Here is a 19385-nt window from a genome sequence, read left to right as displayed (position 1 = left end):
AGTTAAATAAGATGCTCGACATCTCGTCGTCTAGCTTTTCCGAAAGGCTTAAGAGCCTTGGGTATAATGACTCTTTTGGCTGAATAGCTAGGGGTTTTGTGAGTGGTGATAAGACTCGAAGAGTATAATACTTTACTGCTCTTTGTCGGCTGGACTTTCTACTTAAAAGTTTAGTTGCTCGATCGGCTATAATTGTTGTTTGTTTTTATATAGGTCGATCTAAATTTAGCTAGGTTGCTATATGTAGCAAGCGCGGCTCTTACAGCGTTAAAGTTGGTTGAAAGTGACTTGGTTCGAAATTACTCTTCCGTAGGAATAAAGAAAATCGGTAGTATAAGAAGCGACTTGGTACGGAATCGCTTTTCCGTTGTAGAAAAAGGGAAGTATCGTAGTAAAAAGGTATCTTCGCTATAGAGTCTTAGCTTCTCTGTGATTGATCATTTAATAGTAAATTAATCACTGATCAGTGTTGGATTGCTTTTAAGCGATTAAGAATATATTCGTAATTTCGTAAAGTCGTTAAAGTACTTGCAATTGCAAAACACTTAGTTGATAAAGTATCTGAATTCTGTCTGCTTCTTAAGACTTAAGGGAGCTGATTCCTTTTATATGATTAAAAGGAATCACGTGCTTTAGCTAACTAATAGGTTTACTTGTCAAGTTGGGGGGGTCCTTTGACTGTTGGCATGCTAAGCGAGGCATGCCAAGTGGCCCGTGAACCATGGTTCACGGGTGAGCTTCCCTAACTACTACTACTACTAGCTAGCTAAGGTCGATATGGATATACCGACACTAGCGAATATTTATTAAAAGGTTTATCGAAAGTTTTTTAAAACCGTTTTAAGCTTTAATAAATTTTAAATCAATTTATAAGCTATTATCGAATTTATTTTCGTTTTCGTCGTTTAAATTATTAAAATGCCGTAGCCGTTTCGATAATATATTAATAACGATATAATTTTTATTGATAATATATCGGACTTTAAAATCGAAAAGATTAATTTAAATTAGCTAACGCGTAATTAAAACCGAAAGTATAATAATAGTTTTTCGACGAAGTTAAGCAACGAGCATTTTAATATTAATTTAAAAAATAAAGTGCATTTTAATAATTTATAATTTAAGTTTTTTAAAAACTTTAAATACTTTATGGCATTTTCGTTTAATAACGTTGTAATTTCGTTTTACTTTCGTTTAAGCTTTAAACTCGTATTAAGCCGGTTGCATTTTATTAAAAGTAGTTTCGCGTTAATTAATATATCTTTTTTATTTTTTTAAATTAATATTTGTTTTTATTATTATTTTTTTATTTTAATCTTCGTAATCGATTTTAATTAAAACCGAAGCTGTTATTAAAGCGTTTTATAATATTCGTATAGCTTTCGAATGGGCTTCGATTTATTATTAATTTATATTTTTTTTATAAAATTGTAAAAAAAGATAATAATATATACGAATCTTTTAATTTAAATGCGAAAGTAAAGGCAAAAGCTTAAAAATCTTTTAATTTTAATAACGTTTTCGAAAGTTTTTTAATTATTAATTCTAATAACTTTATTTATAACGAGTTATCGACTTTTTAAATAGCATACGAATTTTATTATATTTATTTTATTTTAATAAAACTATAATTTTTCTTCGATCGTAGCTTTAACGCGCTTAATCCGTTTTAAAGTCTTATCGATGTTTTAAATATATTCGAATACGAATTAACGTATATTCGAAAGTGCTTTTTCGTTAGAATAATCCGTTTATAATCTTTTTACTTTAATATTATCGATAAATAATATAAAAACTTTAAGTTACAAAAGCTTTAAAATAAGATTTTATTCGAACGAATTAAGCTATCGAATTTATAATACTTTACGAAAAAGTAACATATCGAAAAAGATTTAATAGTATGAAAAAGGCGATAAAGTTTTTATTCGATTAATAAAGTGTTTGCTAATTATTACTCGAATAAAAGTTAATTAAATTAATTATTTAATAATTAAAAAACTCCTCGGCAAATTCATTTATAATTAAAAGTAAATTAACGTCTTTTCGTATAATTGTATTAAATAAAATTATTAAATTAATAAGTTTTTATTAGCTCGGTTTGTGACGACCTTAAGCGATTACCTGAAGGAACTCACAGGAGCGCGGGGTTCACATAGGAGCTCAGGAGAATCTCAAAGTAATGACTTAGAATCAACAACTACCGAGTGTAGAGGTCGAAGGTAGCTGAGGTCTATATACACGAAGGTAAGAGCGCCAAGGACTCGTGAACCATGGTTCATAGGTCAAAAGCGGGGAATGAGAGAATACGAAGAATACGAAGGAAAAAAGGAGGGAAGTAGCTTGGCGCATGTAAGGTGCGTCCAGGAGACCTGGCGTGTCGTCACACGGTTGCTTTTTAATTATTAAAAATTATTAATTCCGATACGGTCTTTCGTAATACTTTAAAACTCTTTTATTAAGCTTATCTTAAAGCATTTTAATAATAATAAGCTATAAAGCTTTCGGATACGAATAATTAAAAGCTTATTAAACCGTATATAAAATAGTTTTAAGCTTAATCGAAAGTAAAACGTCGTTATAAAACTTATTGCATTTTCATTAAGCAAATGCGATTGATTTTTTTTTATTTAGTATTATCTTTTTAAATAAATCTTTTTCTTTAAACCGTAAAATATTATCGATATTTAAGTTAGTTATACGTTTGAATATAATTCGAAAGCTTTTCGATATATCGATAATACGCGGAAAAAAGTATTGCTTATATTCTTTTACTTGCTTTTATAGCGTATTTTTAATCTTCGATAACTTATATTAATTAACTTTGCTATTTAATATTACTTCTACGCCGTTTACTTCGTTAATTAACTTAATCTTTTTATTTTTAATTTTATATATGCCGAATATTTTAATCGAGTTTAAAAAGATCTTTATTCGAATTTAATAAAGTATCGAATTTTAATAATCGATATAATCGTAATAACGAGTTATAAAGTTATTAATATTAATAGCATTTATTTAACAAGTTATAAATGCTTTTCTATTATCGTAATAAGCGTTTTTAAACGTTTAAAAAGTGATAAAAACTCGAGACGTACGAATACGATAATCTTCGAAGCATATAAGTATTAAAGAAAACAAACGAGCGGATAAGCTTGCAAACTTAAAAGTAAAGAAGCCGAATTAAAATACTAATTTAGCATTGCAACTTACGATTAGCGGTATCCGTATACTCTTTCGCGATATACGAAATAAAGCACGAAAAGCGTAATAAAGCGCAAACTCTTTTAAGCTTTCGCGTTCGTATCGAAAATAAAGCTTTTTATATTTAATTAAGCTTTTCTCGAAGCTAAAACTCTTACGATATATCTTATATAAATTACTTACGATTAAAATTACGCACGAAGACTTCATTTAATATTATATTAAGTTTTAATATTATAACATTAATTTAAAATATACTTACGGCAAACGCAAGTCTTTTTTGCATTTAGCTTTTTGCCGATTTACGTAACGACGCTTCTTTTTTTAGCTTTATAAGACTCGACCGCGGATCTTTTTAAATACGATTTCGAAAGCATACGACTTTTTTAAAAATCTTTTTAATAATCCGATCGATTTTTAAGCTTTTTTAATTATTACGAAATTCTACTTCAAACATTGCATTCGATAAAAGTGCTATTTTAATTAACTAATACTGCTTTAATAAAAAGAACGAAAGACGTTTTGCTTTATTTAAGTTATAAAAGCTTGTTAAATTAATCGTGTTAAGAAACTAAGACTTTAAAATAGCGTAATACGCTTTCTAAAGAATTCTTTTTAATATTAATATATTATATTAAATATTTTTTTTAAAGTTTAAGCTTTTATATTTATTTTTTCTTTTTCTTTTATACTTGGTTAACTTCGGTCCGGCTTTAATTTTTATCGCTACGCGACGTAAACAGCTCGCTTTTAACTAGCTATAGCAATCTATACTTGCTTAACTCTTTTTTTTATAATTTTCTTTTAATAAAAAGTTTCTTTTTATAAAATCTATTCTATTTATAAAAGAAAAGCGCATACGATAATAGCTTTCGCTATAATACTTTAAATTGCTTTCTAAAGCTTTTTTATATATAACTTTTTAACTTAAAACGTCGCCGTACTTTATAAAAAGTCTTAAAGCGGCAAGCTTCGCTTGCTACCCGCTCGACGTAAATAAATATAATAATAATAATAATAATAATAATTTAATAAGTTATTAAAAGATCGCATTTTATAAAAGCAAAAATATCGATAAATTGCTTTTAAATAATAAAGTCGTTTTTTTTTCGATATTATAATAATTCGCTTTCGAAATTAAGCGAAAAGCAAAAAGCTTTTAATATATTAACTTCGGCGCTTTTAACAAAACCGATTATTAATTTTCCGAATCGCTACCGTTATTATTCGCTTTACATCTTAATTATTTAATACGAAATTTTCAACTTGCTTATAACGACTTGATTTTCATTGCATTCGATTCTTAAGATACGGTTTCTTTAAGAATCCGCTAGAATCAAATCAATAGCTCGTTGCGCTCGCCGTATAGCTCGAGAAATAATTCTCGTTACTTTATTTCGGTTTTTCGCGGACAATAATAATATTAATAACGCCGATTATATACGGCTTTAAAACGTTGCATCGCTATTTAACTTTACTTAGCACTTTAAAAAAAAAAAAAAAAACGCTATTATTAATTTATAGCTTTTTCTTTTCGTATTAAAACGAAAAGCATCGATTATTAATACGGCGACGAAAGCTATCGAAAGTTATTTTAACGACATCGATCGCGCAGCTATTATCAAACGACAAGTCTAATAATAATACGCTTTCGCTTCGAATTAAATTATAAACGACCAACTTCATTTCGAGTCTTGATATTATACGCAAAAGTTTTTTAAAAGTCTTTTTACGTTTATGCGTACTTATTTATACGCAATTATCGAAGCAGCTATTCTTTTCTTTTTTTTAACCGCTTTTTATAACAGCGAGCAAACGGCTTTTTTTAAGTTTGTTTTATAAGCAGATTTCGCGAAGCTTTCGAAGACTTTAAAAAACTTAAAAGCTGCCGCTTAATCGGCAATCGTTAAGCTATCTCGATCTTCTTTCGTAATAAAAATAAGTTTTGCAAAAACTCGCAAGCTTACGAGCTTTTAAGCTATTCGCAAGTCTTTTAACGAATAACTTAAGATACGTTAAAACAAGCGAGTTTTAATTTAAGTACTTTCCGCTATACTTTTAACTCGTCTCGATAGCTACGCCGCTCGTAAAGCTATTGCCGACAAACTAAACGGCGTCGATATAACTATTATCTTTCGTCTTAAAGCTACTCGTATTAGTTAAGCACTTACTTCGATCAATCTTAAAGCGAAAGACTTCTTTATTATAAATAAAGCTAAAAAAGTGTATTAAAAGGTTTTTAAAGTTACGAAAGCGATTATCTCGATCAAATAATATACGTACGTTATTTAAAAAGTCTTTATCGAAATTAAAAGCCTTTTCGACGAGATTTTTAAAACGGCGAAGCATATCGACGAAGAGATCTTAATTTAAGCCGAAAGAGCTTTAATAAGCGTTTGCATCTTTTAATATAAAACCGACCCGGCGACCGGCTTGACTTGCTAAATAGTCTTTTTTTTAAAAGAAGTCCGCAGCTTTAAGTTGTTCGGCTATAGCAGCTATTTTCGATTGATCGACAAAAAGCAACTTATTAAAAAGCACGATTTTAGTTGCTTCGATTAATATAACCCGACCAAATGCACTCGGCACGTACGCTACTTTTATTGCAGCGAACGACGAAATTAATACGACGGGCTCGACGGCAAAAACTATACGGCACTTCTTTGTTATGCAAATTGTTATAGCTCGTACGAAGCTAATTATAAAAATTGCTTTACGGCTTTTAAGCGAGTTAACGGCAAAGTAATTACTTTTATTAAAAAAAAGCTAAGCGCTATCCGACGATTAAAAGCTTAAGCTTACGCTATTGCTAATGCTTTTATAACGGAAGAGAACGAACCGACTTCGGCTTTTTAATTAAAGACTTTTGCCGCCGGTATTAACGCGGCTTTTTTTCGAAAAAAACGCGCTTTTACGATATAAAAACATAAGCGAGCGACCTTTTCTTAAGCCGTCTTTTTATAATCTTTTTCTTAAGCTTTTACGCAAGCTACGAGACTTTTGCGCAATACAATTACGCGCAAGAACTTTAACGAAAAGACTTTAATAAATAACGCTTTTTTTATCGTAAACGAAAAAAAGATACGCTAAAAGCGATATCGGACTATTACGTAAATAATACTATTAGCTTATCTTTTTCGTTTATAAGAAGCTCGAGCATTACTATTAACTAAAATGCTTAAAACAACTTTATATATTAAGCACGCTAATACGGCACCGCGGCATTCGCCGCAATCGATAGCTTTTTAAAGAAATCTAAATCTATTAAGCGAACGTAAGCAAAAAACAGCTATATTACATTGCTTTACTTTACTTTTATTATTCGGTAAATATTAACGTTATTTGTGTTTAAAAGCCGTATACGCACTCGAGTATTAAAACTTAAAACTATTCGTTTTACGATTGCTATGCTTCGATAAAATCGTAAGATAATCAAGACGATACTTAATACTTCGCTAAGCGATTACGAGTAATAACTTACGTGCGCAAAAGCGTAAGTCTTCGCATTTAATAACGCCGTTTTATTCGTAATAAAGATCTTTTATAAGTCGATATAAACGGCTTCGCTACTTTAAACGTTTATCGGCAACTTTTAATAAACTCGATTATAAACTATATCACTTACTTCGTCTTTCTTTTTAAATGCTTAATTAAAAAGGACTTTAATATATAGCACGATATATTCGAATTAAAAGTTGAGCTTAAAAGCTAAAGAAAAGACTTTACGGCTTGGTCTAATGTTAATAAGATAAACTATATTAAACTTTCGAGCGACTTTACTTATAAAGCTAATTACGTTTTAAACTTGACTTTTTTAAATATTTCGTTTGCTTAAACGATAATTCGCTTCGATCTTTATTCGAGCTTAAACTACGAGATTTAAGTTACGATTATCTTTAGCCGAAAAGTTGTTTTTTTAAAGCGCTTTTAATACCGAGTACCGAACTAAGACTTCGAAAAATTCGCTTCGCTTATAACGTTAAGCGTAAATTAGCTTTTCGACTTATAAACGATACACTTTATCGAAAAACTCGATTAGCTTACGATTAGCTTAACTATTGCTTTTAATTCTGCTTTAAAAGTTGCGGAATAGCTTGCTCGAAAAAAGCTAACGGTTATATTATAATAGACGGCAGACTGCTAAACAGCGTATAAGAAACACTTAATAGCGCGTTTTATAATATACGATAGAAAACCGACTTAAAAAACGCGAAATTAGCTTGTTATAATTAAGAAAGCTAAAAAGGCTTATTAAACTTACGTGATCGATAAAGTAAAATCGGACTAAGACTTATATAAAGTCATAAGTTAGCACAAGCTTACTTCGAACTTAAAATCGCTTTTTTTAATAATTAACGACGAAGCTATCGAAAACATTAAAAAAAAAGCGGACGCGTTGCGAAAAAGCATTTTTAAACGATTTAGCGCCGCCGACGACTTCGATTACGATCTACTCGCTAGCTGAAAAAGCATTAGCCGGCTTTTTTAAAATATTATAATATTATTAAAAAAAGTAAAGTCTTACGTGATCGAAATAATAAGCACTTTACTTAAAACGGATAAGATTACTTTACGATTACTTAAAGCATATTAGCAATACGTTTATTACTTTTTTTATAGCTTTTTTAATAAGTGCTTAACTTTTTATTATTTCTCGAATGCGTAAAAGCTCGCTAAAGTCTCGATGATCTTTAAGATAAAAAAAAAAAACAAAACTTTTATTTGCTTTTAACGATCGATTACTTTGCTTTCGTATATTTTTAAAAGATTAAAGCGCATCGTTGCGAAAAGAATTGCGTAAATTACTTTTATTAACGACGTTTTTAGCTTATAATACGCGAGAGCTTTCTTACGGCGCTTTGCATTAGACTTCGCTTCGTGCTTAATATACGATATCGAGTTCGCACTTATAATTAAATACTAAATTATTATAATTATTATAAACGTTTAAAAAGCTTTCGATGCGGTCTTAACTCGTCGCTTTTTTAAACGTATAACGGAGCAAAGCTAGCCGTACTTATTGCTTAAGCTAATAGAATCCTTTTTTTTAAATCGCAAAGTTAAAGTCCGATTAAAAAAAGAAATTACGAATATTTACGACGTAAAGTACGGCATTTCGTAAAGATCTTTATTATTATCGATACTTTATATGCTTTACTTAACTAAGCTATTTAATTAAAACCGAATATTGCGCTTCGAGTATATTAACGATATTTGCTTATATCGCGTTAATTGCATTTTCGATCGGAATATCGCTATGCTTCGAAACGATATCAATTTTATTATTAAGTAAAATAACACTTATAAGATCGCTTTCGCTTTAAAAAAGATCGAGATAATATACTTCTTTTATAAGAAAAGTACATATGCTTTTTTTTTCGTAATCGATATTATAATTATTCCGTATATTATTACGAGTTTAAAAGACGGAGATACACTTGCGATACGATAACTTAAAGTTTAGTATAACCGCAAGCTAAAGTTCCGCCGATACGTTCGAGAACGAGCAATTAAAGTTAAGAAAGTCGCTTAATACATCCGCAATCTCGTTAAAATAATTTACGATCTTTTTACGGCTTTATTACGTAAAGCAATTATTACTTGCGTATTGCTTTCGATACTTTATAATATAAAAGCGTAGTACGCAAAGCGTTATCGCTTAATCTATAAGTCCGGAAAACTAAAAGTTGTTAACGCTTAAATCGAAAAGATAATTAACTTTATTAATAAAACGATAACCTTCGCGGCGCGCGAAGTACTTTCGATTTAAAAAACGATATTAATAGTAACGCTCTTTCGAAATATCGAGCTTCTTTTCGGCGCTACAGCTTTAAAAAAAGCTAAGGTTAAGTTTGCAATAAGATTAAAGACGATAAACGATAAGCATTTATTAATCAGCCGGATACTTTTACGGATCCGATAACGCGGTCGCGGCGTAAAAACTATTAAGATCTTTAAGATTAAGATTTAAAGACTAAAAACTCTTTTCTTAAACGTTCTTCGCTTTCGCTTTATTTTTTCGCATTTTATATCGAAAAGCAAACGAGACTCGGCGGACGGTAAAACGAAAAAAGAAGCTGTTATTGTATTTAAAGCATAATAGCAATAGCTTTCGTTAAAAGACATTACGATCTTTTCGAACAAATTAAAACAATACGACTAAAGCAATCGACTAGTAAGTTACAAGTACGTAGTTTATCGAAAACGATAAAAGATAAGCTACGAATATAATTCTATTAACGACTGCTTTTACGTCTTTAATACGGAAGCGATAAAAGTATAAAAAGGCTTTAAACGAATAATATACGCTTATCCGATAGCGAAACGGATTTAGCTTTATATCGATAGTATATTAATTATTTAATATCTTCGCGGAAATGCTTTTTTATTATCGCAATAAGCGTTCTTAAACGTTTAAAAAGTGATAAAGACTCGAGACGTACGAATACGATAATCTTTAAAGCATATAAGCATTAAAAAGAACGAACGAACGGATAAGCTTATAGACTTAAAAGCAAAGAAACTAAACTAAAATACTAGTTTAGCATCGCAACTTACAATTAACGGCATCCGCATACTTTTCCGCGATATACGAGATAAAGCACGAGAAGCTTAATAAAGCGCAAACTTTTTTAAGCTTTTACGCTCGTATCGAAAATAAAGCTTTTTATACTTAATCAAGCTTTTCTCGAAACTAAAACTTTTACGATATATCTTATATAAATTACTTGCGATCCGAACTACGTATAAAGACTTTACTTAATATTATACTAAGTTCTAGTATTACAACGCTAACTTAAAGTATGCTTGCGGCAAACGCAAGTCTTTTTTATATATAGCTTTTTATTGATTCACGCAACGACGCTTCTTCTTTTAGCTTTATAAGACTCGACCGCAGACTTTTCTGAGCACGATCTTAAAAGCTTACGACTTTTTTAAAAGTCTTTTTAATAATCCGGCCGATTTTCAAGCCTTTTTAATTATTACGAAGTTTTACTTTAAGCATTATACTCGATAAAAGTGCTATTTTAATTAACTGATACTGCTTCGATAAAAAGAACGGGGTACGCTCCGCTTTACTTAAGCTATAAAAGCTCGTTAGATCAACCGCGTTATAAGATTAAGACTTTAAAATAGCGTAATACGCTTTCGAAAGAATTCTTTTTAGTATTAGTATATTATATTAAGTTTTCTTTTAAAGTTTAAGCTTTCGTATTTACTTTTTCTTTTATACTCGGCTGACTTCGGTCCGGCCTTGATTCTTATCGCTACGCGACGTAAACAGCCCGCTTTTAGCTAGCTATAATAATTTGTATATACTTAACTCTTTTTTTTATAGTTTTCTTTTAATAAAAAGTTTCTTTTTATATGATCTATCTTATTTGTAAAAGAAGGGCGCATGCGATAGTAGCCTTCGCTACAACACTTTGAATTGCTTTCTAAAGCCTTCTTGTATATAACTCCTTAACTTAGCACGTCGCCGTACCCTATAAGAGGTCTTAGGGCGGCAGGCTTCGCCTGCTACCCGCCCGACGTAAATAAATACAACAACAACAACAACAACCGTTATTATTCGAAAACTTATCGTAATAAATAAAGCTTATACTTTGCTTTTTTAAACGATCGACGGCTTCGTCGTATTAATTCGTTTTATCGCTTATTTTAACTTAAATAACTTAACTCGTAAACGGATTAGTAATTATAATAATAATAAAGCTATTTTTATAATTCGAAAAGTATCGGAAACTGATTTTCGCTTTATATATAAAAAAGTAATCAAATATAAATCGAAACTTTAGCGAATTTATAACGTAAAATCGAATACGAATCGTAGCACTTTCTATATTAATATATACATTATTAGCGTATTTAATAAAGCGCGATAAAAAACCGATGATTATTCGAAAGCTTATCTTTTAATCGTAAGCTATAAGAACTTCGAATTTAATTACGGCGTTAAAAATAATCACGCTGACTTTTGTATTTGTATCGAATATAACTCGCGTATTAATAATTAAAAATTATTCGAATATATTAATAATAACTTTAAAAATTAACGAATAATAATAAAAGTATTTAAAAAATAACTAATTAAACGTCGAAGCAAAATCGATTTCCGTTAAAAGAAGTTTTATATTACTTTCGATTGCGGTTCGTAAAGTACGCTAATTTTAACAAGTAAATTAATCGAGAAAAATGTATTAAAATTAAAAAACATTATAAAACATAATTATAAAAAAAATTAAAATAAAAATAATAATAAAAATAAAGCAAAACCGTTTTTAAATCGAAAGCGCTTCGAGCGTTAAAAGCGTAATGCGTTAGCGATACTTAATTTAATTGCTATAAATATTCTTTTATAATTAAAGTTTAAACATTTAAAAGAATTCGAATAAGCGTTCGAATTAAAACCGTTAAGCAATAGTATTTCGATATAAGATCCGTTTTAATCGAGCAAAGACTTATATAAAGTCCGCTTTATTAATAATTCGATCGTAAATCGAAGCAATAAAAAAAAAAAAAAATTCTTACGATAAGGCGTTTTATTAATAAAGCGATTCGTAACTTTATAAAATAAATCGCTATTAAACAAAAAGATATTACTTTTTTTTTAAATAAGTCGTTAAAGCTAGGCTGCTCCATGGGGCCCCATAGGGCCCCACGGAGTTTTAAGTCCTTCCTACGGGGGAACCTACGGGGGGTACAAAATTCTGCCTTTCCTTATAAGGAAACCCTATAAGGCGTAAGGTTATTCTATAAGGTTTATATACATAAAAATATGCATATGCATAATTACTAATTAAGTTTACTAATCATATTTACTAATTACATTTACTAATTACATTTACTAATTACATTTACTAATCACATTTATTAATCACATTTACTAATCACATTTACTAATTATATTTATTAATTAGAGACTTAAAGTATTAGTCAAATTTACTAGTTATAAAGGCCTAAGGGTTGGTAAAGACCCGTTCTTTAGCTTAAGTCTACTAGTTATAAAAAGTTGATAAAGACCCGTCTTTTTGCAATTACGTAGAATACGTTCAACTCGATCTCCGCTTTTAGCTCAAGTTCTTGCTTATAAGCATAGTTCAGATAAATCTCGTCTGATTTAAGTAGCTCTCTTAGCTTTTAATACTTATTGCTCTACTTAAATTCATTTTCATTCGAGAACTTAAAAGTAAGGCGTTTATGTGTTAAAGTGCTATCGATAGTAAAAGAGTATAGTATTAATAGCTTTTTCAAGATGCTTTTAGCTTCGGCATAATCGCTATCGAAAAGCTTAAGAGTAAGATCATTTAAGATCAATCGAACTTTAATATTTTTATAAATGAATTGCTTTTTAATTAAGTTAAAGAAAAAGACAAAGTGGTCGAAAAGACAAAAGACTTAAGCGCTTTCTTTTTAAATAAAAAATCAATTAGTGATCATAGTATATAGATGTTATTATTAACCTTATTAGTATCGTAATGCTTAATGCTAAACTCGTCGACAAAACCTTTGCGACTTTTCTATTCGTAATCGAAGCCGATTAATTTTAAAAACAAAGCGGTATCTTCTTCGTTATAGCAAGTAAACATTAAATTAATAACGTTATTATTAGTATAAACGACTACGAAATCCTTATAGCGACTAGGTATCTCGTTGATTAGCTTATTGCTACTAGTATTAAAAGGGTTGACTTCGATCATAGCGTTATAAGGGAAAGGAATCGATATTGCTAAATAAAGAAAATAATTAGCTTAAAGCAAAGAATTAAAAAGCAAGGAATTAAAAGGAAAATAATTACTTAAGTTAAATGTAATTGTAATTAAGTGTTAAGGTTGGTTAAGAAGTTGAGTATTAAGGTTAAGAAGTTAAAGTTAAGTGTTGAGGTGCAAACGATAAAGATTTATATAAAGTGGTCGGCTAGCATAAGCTGATTATTAACTTTAAATCTTTTTCTTTAATATATAAAAAAGCTACCGTGTAAAATACTAAAAAGAAAGCAAATCTATTACGACGGATTATACTCGGCCGTTTTAGCGCTAAAGACGACCTTTCGAAAGAACTTTAATACGACGGCATAAAGCACTTGCCGTAAGACTTAGCCGTTACTTTCGAAAAGATAAAACGAAGCATTATAAAAGTAAATAATACTTTATTAAATACGGACCGGATTATTATTAGATTTTTGAAAAAAGTTTAGCAATATATTCGATATTATATTTACGCTTTACTTAACGCTTGCTTTAAGTACAACTTCTTTTTAACTTATTAAAAACTAACGGAAATAATTATAATGCTTAAAATAAATAAGAAAAACAAGACTTCGATGCGCTTGTAACGCTTTATAGCTTTCTTTTTTTATGTATTTAAAAGCTTAAAACGTATTATCGCTAAGCGAATTGCTTAAACTTCTTTGAATTTAAGCATTTTAAGCTTTTAATACGGCGGAGCTTTACTTAAGCAATTTGCTATAGATTTTATAGCTTGCTTTATTTACGATATCGAAGCAGTTTTTTCAATAAGCAAGATTATTACGATAATAATATTAAACGTTTAAAAAGCTTTCGACGCTTTGCTTAAGCGCCGGCTTCTTAAGCGTATGAATAAGCAAGGCTAGCTTTTTTTTTTAAAGCTTATTTACTTTTTTTTTAACGATCGATAAGTTTAAGTACGCTTCGAAAATATTACGGATCGTTACGACGTAAAATGCGATATACTTTAAAGATCGCTTTTATCGCTCGTTTTATATATACTATACTTCGCGGAACTTTTTAATTAAAATACGATATTACGATTCGGATACGCTAATAACATTTATATTTATAAAGCGTTATACTTTTTTATATTTAATATCACTTTTTTCGCTACGGATATCTAAAGCATTTTAGCTTATAAAGCAAAGAACTAAATCTTTTTCGCTTTAAAAAAGATAAAAATGATTTAATTTTTTTATAAAAACGAAGACTTTGCTTTAAATATAATTATCTTATAATTAAATAAAATAAATATTATTTCAAGCTCGCAAGCGCAGCTTTCGACGATAAAAGCTATTTCGAAATTATAATAGCTTAAAGTATAGTTCGATCGGAAAATAACTTTTAAACGCTATTTATTCGAAAAAGCTAAGAAAGCACGACGAATAGCATTTTATATCAAAAGCTTTGCTCGTACGGCGAACGGTCATTTCGTTTACGCGCTACGTAAAGCAATTATTACTTACGTATTGTTATCGATTTTATACGATATTAAAGCTTAATACGAAAAACGAACGAAGCTTTTACGATATTTAATTAAAGACAACTTCAATAAAGAAATTAGCGTAAGCTTAAGAAAGCATATCGATACAATTAATAAAATCATTGCTTACGCAGCGAAAAAGGTTTTCTTTACTTAAAGCTTAGCTTTAATTATTATTTTTTTTAAAGACGCCCGACTTTTTTTCGAAAAAGTAACATTCGAAAAGATTAAAGTACGATAAGCATTACGGCTACGAATAATTAACGAATCTTATTCGATAATAAAGCGCATTTTTCTTTTTATAATTATTAAAAGTCTTGCTATCGGCTTTTAATAGCGGATTAAAATAAAATTTTAAAAACTAAAAGCTATACTCTTTTCTTACTTACGATTAAAGCTAGCTTATTCTTACTTTTTAATTAAATACCGTACGGACTTTACTTAAAGCGTCAAAAAAAAGCAAGCCGTTAAAAACTTTAAAAAGTAATAAGTATAATTTACCGACCGAGATATTACTTTTTTTTTTAAATAGCTTAAAGCAATATAAAGACGAGTATAAATACGTCGAGTACAACAACGCTATTTATTAAAGATAAAAAAGGATTGCTATAAGCAAAAAAGCTATTAATAATTTATCGTACGTCTTTAACGCAAAGGTAATAGAAGCTTAAAAAGCGCTCGAGCACGCTATTCGGCCTTTATTAAACCTTACTTATTATAGTATATAACTATGCATAAATAATACGTTCGTGATCTAGTATATATAAAGCATAGCTTCGGCTACTTTTTAATAAGCGTTTTTACGCATTTAAAAAGTAATAAAACAATTGAAAGTTAGCGTTAAATAAGCTTCGAGATATATCAGCATTATTAATAACGAAACGGCGGATCGGCTCGCCGACGAAAAAGCAAAGCTTAAACTTATATTAAGCTTTATTTTTAAGCTTACGGCGTTCGAAATTAAATTTATTATTAAGATTTTAATCGATTAAGCTCGAGACAAATAATAAAATACGAGTAAAGCGAAGCTTTTTATTTAATATCGCGATTAAAGTTTCGAGTACGTAAATAAAGCTTCGCTAGAATTACACTTGCTTAAGCACGTTTTATATAAACTACTCGCTTTGCGCATTTAATACGAAGACTTTACGTAGTATTATCGGAAGTATCGTTACGAAAACGCGAAAACCACTTGCTTTATTAAAAAGATAAGTCTTCGATACATATTGCTTTTTATAAAAAGTCGTAACGCTCTTTTAAACGATAGCTTAAAAAGATACGATTATTTATTTCGCTTTTTACTTCGCGAAAAGCGACTGCTTATATACGCTCTTTTAAAGCTTCGTTAACTGACTTTTATAGCTTCTTAAAAATCACGGAGTTTTATTTTAAAATCTGCTTTCGATACTAATAGTAAATCGATCTTGCATATCGAAGCATTATTACAAAGGCTTTTACTTATTTAGCTTTTAGTTTATTTTTAATAACTTTTCTTTTTTTCTTTCCTTTTTCTTTTTATAAGACGAGCTTAAGTGCTCCGTTATAAACTTAGCTACTCGCGTAGCTTGCTTCCGTAAACGATATTGACTTCGGTCTTTTATAAAAACTCGCTTATATGCTTGCTTAATATATTCTTTACATACCGTTTTAACAAAAGGAAACACCTTTACATCATCTCTTGAATTTGAAAGATCCTTTAATAAGGCCTTTTCTTGCCGTCTAAGCTTGCAAACAACTTTATTTTCTAACGTTTCAAACCTTTTTCATTCTCTTCGAACTGCTTCCGTTTCGATAGATCGAAAAATAATAAGTAAGATATTAAACCGCCGCTTTCGAAGCAATATTACGGCCGACTTTACTCGATTAAACGAAGCAATAACACTTTATTATAACTTTATTAAACATTTTCGAAACGAGCAACGAAATATAAATAATCAAGTACTTTCGAAGCTTATTATAAGTATTAAAAACTAGCTCGACAACTTTAATTATATTAAAGTAAAAGCGCAAGTAAAAGCTTTAAATAAAAAAAAAGCGGATACTGTAGAAGCACCAAAAAAGAAGTGTCATACAGAAGCCTGGCATTAAGGCTAGACCTTATGGTCTCGCAAAGAAGTGCTAAAAAAGATAAGTAGAAAGCTCGTTGATTATTTTAGCTAAAAGATGTATGCTCTCTTATAAAAGATAGGTCCGTTTAATGTGGCCTTAATAGCTATAGCAGGTACCTTATTAAGCAAGGTGTTTACATCCGTCTTTTTATAGAATTAGTAAGCGCCTTCGCTTATTATTAAGCAAGAAGAAAAAAAGGGGGTGTAAAAAAAAAAAAATCTAATATATAAAAACAAAGAAAGTATTTTGTCTTTAAACTTTAAACGTTTAAACTACTTTTCGGCAGCTTTTTTATAATCTTTTTCCGTGCTTACGTCTTTAACTCTTTCGTTCTTTTTAAGTTAACAAGGTCTTCTTTTCTTAATTAAGCTAGTATTAAATAATGACGTGCTAGCAGCAGCATCTTTAATAGTAAAAGAGCGCGTGTCGTTTTTGCGTTTATTGCCGGTAGCATCGTTAATAAGTATAAACTTAACCGACGAAAGATTAGTAAAGCTAAAATAAAGTCTAAAGCTATTAATTAAGTCGTCTTCGTTTTCGAGCAAATCATTTAAAGCTTTTATAGCTTTATCGAACACGCGGTTTAAGGATTCCGGCTAAGAAAATAATGCTTTAAGATTGCCGATTTAGCTCGTAAACCGTAGTTTACGAGTAGATTTCGCACTTTTTAAATTAATCTTTATACTTAAATCGGAATCGTTAAAAGACAACTTAATTAATCATATGATTTTTTTTAAAATCTTTTAATTTGTCGGCGTTTATAAAATCGTTAGCTCGGCGGCTTTTGCTTTTAAAAAAAGATTTAGCTTCGTAAGTTTTAACTTTAGCATTTAAAACAATAGCAAATCCTTTTTTAAATGCCGAAAACAACTTCTTCTTATACTTAATAAAGTATTCTTAAAACTAAGTCCGAGATATAGCAAAAATAGCGATCAATTTTTTTATTACTTAAAGTTCGTTTTAATTTATTCTTTCGATTAAAGCTTTCGATACGTAATTAACGTAATCTAGCTGGATTATAGCGGCGAAAAGTTAGCTTGATTTATTAATAACTCTTTACTTAAAAGTTAGCGGTATACGTTTTAAAACGATCGTGCAAGCGTGCTTTATAAAGTTGACTTTATTTTTTAAAGTGCTTTCGTTTAGTAAAGCGGTATAATTATTAAAAAAGATTGCTTATTCGTAAAACGAATTTTAAAAAGCGTTTATATTTAAGAAAACACTTTATTTCGTAATAACGGATATAGAAATAGCGAGATTATTAATTATAACGAAAGGTTAGCGTAACGTAATGTTTTTAAAAGCATTTAAAGTCTTCGACTTAAATTTAAAAGCTTTTTATTTAATAGTCTTTTTAAAAGTTATATCGTAAGTATAACTCTTAAGCTAAACAATTAAGCTTTCGATCTAGCTATTTACGCCGTAAAGCATTAAGTAATAATTTAAAACTTTATCTTTTACTCGTAAACTACGGTTCACGAGTCGTTTAATATTAGCGTCGTGCTTAGTCGCAATCACTCGAACATTATTATTGCATTTAAGAAGTTAAAAGGGTTTCGAGTAAACGATAAGCTTATAATTCTCGTCTCGGCGATTAAGCAAAGCGGCAAAGTATAGCTTATAATAACTTCGAAGGACTTGCTAGGTTAAAGAGTGCATTATATTAAAAAATGCATTAGTCGAAGCTTTTTTTAAATCATTAATCCGAAAGTAATATAAATATATTTAAATCTCTTTATTTATAATAATAAAAAAGGTCTAGATGCCGTGCTTGTCGTTTAAAAAGAAAGCTTTTAATATAAGCTAAACTTTCGTATAACTATTCGTATTTATAATATTAAAGAAGCTGTTCTTTTAAGCGGTATCTATTAAGCTAATGCTTTAATTCAGCTTATTAAAAGACATCGGCTTAGCTTTAAACTTAAAAGAGCTTAAGCTAAATATTCTTTTAACTAAAATATAGCTTTTAGTTTTAATAACGAATATCGATTAATTGCTCGAGTAAAGCATAAAATTATTAAAAGCGTTGGTTCGGTAAGCTTCGATAAATCGATATAAGTTAAAACGGATTATTATTATTATAAAGCCTTTTGTAATTAGCTTAAAGTATTTAGCGTATTCGAAAGTATAGACTTCGTAAAAGACTTTATCTAATAGTTCGATAGCGGACGGTAAAACTTTGCGGCTAAAGCGGAGCTTCGTTTAAACGTTTAAATTAAAGAGTTTTTTAAATCTATTCTTAAATTCTAATACGTTTTTTACTTTTTAAAAGATCTTTATATAATTGCAATCGTTGTTGTTAAAGCTTAAATTAAAGATCTCGAATAGCAAAAAGTAGTTCATTACTTTGCTTTTTTCTTTACTTACTTTTACTTAATTACGATAATCGAAAAGTCGTAAGATCGCGTTATTAAAAAATTCGGTTTTTAAAAGCTTACGGATCTAGCTAATAGCTTTTTTAATCGATTTCGCGGCAACTTAAAAAGCATTATCGATATTCTCGTTTAAATTCAAGCGGTCGAAAGCTAATTAATAAAAGTCTTAGCAAAAGTTAATAAAAGCTACGTTTATACTTATAAGGTTTTTAATTTCGACGAGTCTTAAGCAGCGGTTCGATACGGCTTTAGCTAATTCGTACTCGAAGCTGTCTCTTTTTTTAACGGGTAGTGCTAATAATAGCTAGTCTTCGGAAAGGTCGCGTTGTACTTCAAGTGTAAAAGCTAAAAAAGAGCTTACGTCGGTGAACTTGCGTAAAGTAGATATAATCGAAGCAATCAGTTTAGCGTTTAAAAGCTTATTAGCAAAAGATAATATCGATTTTTAAAACAAAGCTAATAATA

This window comes from Drepanopeziza brunnea (genome assembly GCF_022702325.1).
Source record: "Drepanopeziza brunnea f. sp. 'multigermtubi' strain 214-2 chromosome Unknown ctg18, whole genome shotgun sequence".
NCBI classification, from domain to species: Eukaryota; Fungi; Ascomycota; class Leotiomycetes; order Helotiales; family Drepanopezizaceae; genus Drepanopeziza; species Drepanopeziza brunnea.
This window is presented reverse-complemented; position numbering follows the sequence as displayed.